At 39.7% G+C, this 4,929-nt stretch overlaps 1 protein-coding gene across 2 annotated transcripts in view; it reads left to right on the top strand.

Moving 5' to 3' along the window:
• The first annotated feature begins 1,822 nt into the window (after nt 1-1,822).
• LOC101857801 (zinc finger protein 271) overlaps nt 1,823-4,929 on the top strand; it is a 19,430-nt gene continuing 16,323 nt past the window's right edge. The window contains exon 1 of one of the 2 annotated variants that reach the window (XM_035969991.1): nt 1,823-2,207. The gene's annotated coding sequence lies outside the window, so the exon portion shown is untranslated. The remainder of the gene's footprint in view (nt 2,208-4,929) is intronic. The other variant, XM_005099200.3, reaches the window with a different exon arrangement.

Below are 4,929 nucleotides of genomic sequence, written 5' to 3' on the forward strand. Positions count from 1 at the left end.
CACTCTCTGCCACACCCAAAGAGTTTTGGATAAAATTGATTCCGGGGAACTGCTATAACCAAACCCGGTGTAGGCCTACTCTCTGGTCAAGACAATGTATATCCAAGGGACATAATCACTGTATTTAAAAAAAAAAAGACAAGCTTACCTTTCTCCTTTATAAAAATTATATAAATGCTATACATTACGTATTACATGTTATGGGCGCTCCCTTAATTAGTTCAGATTGTGGTACCATGTGCTGGACGCCATGGAGCGGTACTGGGTGGGTTTTTTTTAAAATCGGGTCATTGCGGAGTTTTCGAGCCTGGATTTTGTTCCCATTTTCTCTGTTTTTTTAGCCCGACCGCGAGCGTCAGACTTAATTCTTCATATAGCCAATTTCGATCTGCACTGCATGCATGGTTAGACTACAACAGTTCATTATGATTTCCTTAATTCACAGTTTACATTTTTTTAAAAGAGTTTCTGACGGCATTTGTGAGAATTACGTTATATTTATCAGTGGCACCAGTTGATGGGAAGAATGCGCATATCGAGAGATTTTCTTTACAGTACAGTCGTCTTTATCGTGAGGAGGCCTATACACTGCGCTCTTTGCTGTCAGTATTTTCAAGGAAAAAGGAATGGAAAATGCATTCATATTTAAGGTGCCAGTGGTTCAGTAGACGCCATTAATTAATCAAGTTAATATATTAGCCTGGGAAACATTGTTTTTTAAAAATAATTTACAAAACACCAAAACATTATGAGGGGATCTTGGAAATTATGGAGGTTTTTATATTAATAAATTGCCTGTGCTTTAACAAAAGGGGAGGATGGGTGGGATATAAGAAAAATCCTGAACAAATAGATGCGAAGTGAGATAAAGTGGTCAAGGGTCAATTTTAGACTGATCTTGTTCAGTTATCCATAAGTGTAGTTGAATGTGATTCGTTGTTATTAATTTGCCTCCTAATTTAAGAACCAAAGTCACACAATTAATAGAACCTTATAAAATCTATAGCACTTAATCAACAATATTTCTATTAGCAGAGCCTCAAAGGAAAAGAAGTAGGCATCATCTCTGTTTTTGCCCCTTTTGATTTAAGAATGTCTATGAAGTTACTATATGGTTTTTCTTGTAGGACATGTATGATATGTAAAAGCCCCAGAAATTAATAGACCTCAAATTCTGCACTTGCATGTTGTTTTTTTTAACCATGTTTTCGGCTAGTTATAATTTTTTAAAGTTGGTCATATCTTTTTTATTCAGAATTTTAGTTTTCGAATCTATAAATTAATATTATGTCTTCATATTTTCACGATGTACTTTAAGAAATAAAACTGTTTGTGTTCTTAATTGTTTAAATTCATGAATTTAGAATGGCTTGAACTTGGCGCCCATATCAAAATGGGATGAAGCCACGAAAGAATACATTTTTAAAGCATTCTAACTCATCTGTTTGTTCTTGGATTTTCATAGGTTTTTGTTGTTGCTCTAGTTTTTATTAGAAGAAACACATAAATTAATATATAGGCTAGGCCAAAAGTCATAAAAGTTGATTCCTCTGGCGACTTGTGAAGCGCTTTGTTGTCACACACACGAGACCTATTCGATTCCTTAGTGGGGATGATTTTTATCGAGTGATCTCTGTCTTTCTACTTGGATGTTGTATATGCCTCTCTGCTCTGGTTGGCCCCCTTGACAGACAGGGTTGAGTTGAAGCCACAGAATTCTACACTAAGTGTAGAATTCTGTGGTTGAAGCCCACTTCCCAAATTATCTAAATTGTGTTGATGGGGCTGTAAAAACATCTAGGCACGTAGGCCCTACATTGTTTTAAAAGTATTTTATTTATATTTTGTGCTTGTCAGTGTGTAGCTTACTTAGATCTACCTATATTTTGCTTCTCACTAGGTATTTTTTTTACTCGTAATGAGGTGGTCTTAAAATTAGGCTATAATTAGCGAATTGGTGTAATGTTATGGTGAATAATATTATGCGAGTGAAATCAGGTGAGATTGAGAAGAAAAAGAAACTGCTGAGCTGCCAAGCACATTTGTACCAAAGTTTCAACTTCAAGTCGCTAGTCTTGTGCTAGCTAGCCTACAGTTTAGTTGTTGCTGACTGCTGACTGTTGCCCCCACTGTTGCTGTTGGTAAAGTCGCCGGACAACAACGCTTCAAATTTGAAGTAGTAAACCCTTTTCCTTTTATAGTTCTTGGTAAAATTTAAGAATACCGGACCAGCGGACTGACTTTGCGAGAAGATTGAAGAATACCGGACCACTCGTACATTATTGCGCGAGAAAGTGGGGTGGAGGAGGGGGGAGGGGGAGTTCAGGGGGGTCTCCCCCCTGACAAAATTTTAATGAATAGATCTACCGGTCCGAGATTCTCCATTAAGACATTTAAGAGACATTAAAAATGGGGAAATTATGAATTCCTAAGGTTGAGACATAGAATCTAGGCAAAGTCAGTCCGCTGGTCCAGTATTTTTCAATCTTACCGACTTTGCCTATGTCTCAACCTTAGGAATTCATAATTTTCCCGTTTTTAATAGAATCTAGATCTAGATCTAGTAGTCGATGTGCCAGACTGCGGTGGTGACCCCAGTGCGGTGGTGACCCCAGCGCGGCAGTTGGTCTAGTTTCGGCAATTTCTCACCTACTACTTTTGTTTTTGTAAATTTAAAACTGCAGTGATGTCCCTTGCGCTACATATATTCCAGCCTTGATTGTGTTTCAAATATTAGTCTAGATCTAGATAGATGGTTGGACTGGATAGCAGCACATGCCGTTAAACGTAGAAGACGCATACGCATCTTTCTGATTGGCTGCTAAATTTTAGGAATGTGATGTCATCTGGGATACCCTCAGACTATTTTTAAGAAGGCCGTGGAGGTACCGCATAGAATGACGTGTTACCCGTAGGCCTATGTTAATAAATTTTCGGAATTCCAGTATTGACACCGTACAAATGTCAACAATTTCCTTCATTGAGACATTGACGGGTTTTCAAGAGCTTCCTAATTTTCCGGTTCACTGTGTTTATTGAATTCATTCTTTGAACGTTTCCTCTAGATCTACCGTATAAAAGAGACTATTCTTCATCGGAGCACCGCATCGTATCACATTACCAGTATTCCTGGAAAAACATTGCACCAAAGCATTGTGCCATCCCGTTTGGCTATATTTACATATATATAGTCACATGATCGGAGAGGTGTTCCGGTCTGACGTCACACAAAATGGCCGCCTTACCTAAAAATAGTTTGCGTCCTTCTACGTTTAATAGCATGTTATAGCAGCCACTACTCAGTACTACTGGCTGACAGTGACACTGACACTGGAGTCCCTGCGACTGAGTCAACTGTGTGCAACCATTCTCGGACCACTGACAGTATCTGCTTACGTCAGGCCAATCGTGGGGCATTCCTGTACAATTGCGGTCCCGTTTGCACTAAATCACACTAGGCCTAGCACAGAGTACTGGATATCGATACTGATTTAAATAGTCGGAAACAATGTTTTATGTTTCATCAGTAGATTTAGCCTACAAAATGAGCAATAAAATTTCACTTGTTTTTAACAAGGCAAAAGGGGGTTTCTGGAAGGCTTGTCCCCCTGACCTAAAAAAAAAATCATGGGGGGGGGGGGGGGGGGTTGACCATGATTTGATGTTTTGCAATTAGGTTTGATAGGCTATCTCTCCTTATCGGCACGTGCATCATAAAGTAATCAATTAGAACCAGAAGTAATTGTCGGTGGGGTCAAAACTAGTTACTATCCCCAAACAGGACCGCAATTGTACAGGGGTGCCAATCGTGGTTTATGAAAAATTCGACTCACTATGCATAGCCTACACAAAGGCTACATTTTGTTGGTATTATTTTGGAAGGACTTCCATAACAAGCGACCAGGAAAGTCTAGACCTATTATACGCACGCAATTGCGTGCACCAATTTTACACACTTTTTGCTAGCTATACGCACGCTATTGCGTGCAAGATATCATACTTTGCTATGCACGCAATTACGTTATTTACCTCTTCTTTAAGTTTGCCGCTCAGAATGATGTTTCCCCTTTTTTGTCTCGCGTCTAAACTTTATGTGCTTTCGAGAGAATAAAAATCGATAAATGACCGGAGTCTTCACTGTTGAGATAAGAAGTTCTGAAACTTCCTTGCAGCCTGTACAACTGTTCTTTTAATTTTCAGACTTTTTGGATTTCTCAGACTTTCAGCTGAAAACTGCTTCAGAAAATCAGAAAACGTGAGGTTGCATAGAGCAGCAAAATTATGGAATGTAACTCTGGGTGACTTTCCTTCTAATCAGTCAATAGTAGCCTTTCTTGTAGAATCCCTTGTTCTTCCAGTTCGGTACGACAGTCCGAACCTGACACTGTACGTAAAAACTCAACGTGTCTATACAATTGCGTGCATATATATATATAGCCAACTATCTTGCACGCAATTGTGTGCGTATAGCAAAATTAAAAATTTCTGTGCACGCAATTGTGTGCGTATAGACTCAGCCAAGCGACCACCCCAACAAATTCTATAATAAAGAAGAGACCTAGTACCCTACCCCTTTACCCTTAGACCCCCCGGTCACCCCCCTTACCCCTAACCTTACCTCTAACCCTACCCTTACCCTTACCACTACCGCCTCCCCAAACCCTAACCCTAACCCTCTATCCTACTCTGTTTCATAGTGGTCGCTCGTTACGGGATTCCAGAATTCCTCCCATTATTTTACTCATCGACCCGTCTCACGTTCATCATCATCATCATCATTGCCTTTCTCATCCTGCATCAGGGTATAGGCCACGGACAAACACCTCCCACTTTTCTCTATCCTGGGCTTGATGTTATTCCATGTCTTCCCACTTTTCTGTACATCACTTTCTGTGATTCTTTTCCAAGTTCCACGAGGTCTTCCCCTTG

The sequence above is a fragment of the Aplysia californica genome, unplaced genomic scaffold (assembly GCF_000002075.1).
Source record: "Aplysia californica isolate F4 #8 unplaced genomic scaffold, AplCal3.0 scaffold00205, whole genome shotgun sequence".
In the NCBI taxonomy this organism is placed as follows: Eukaryota; Metazoa; Mollusca; class Gastropoda; order Aplysiida; family Aplysiidae; genus Aplysia; species Aplysia californica.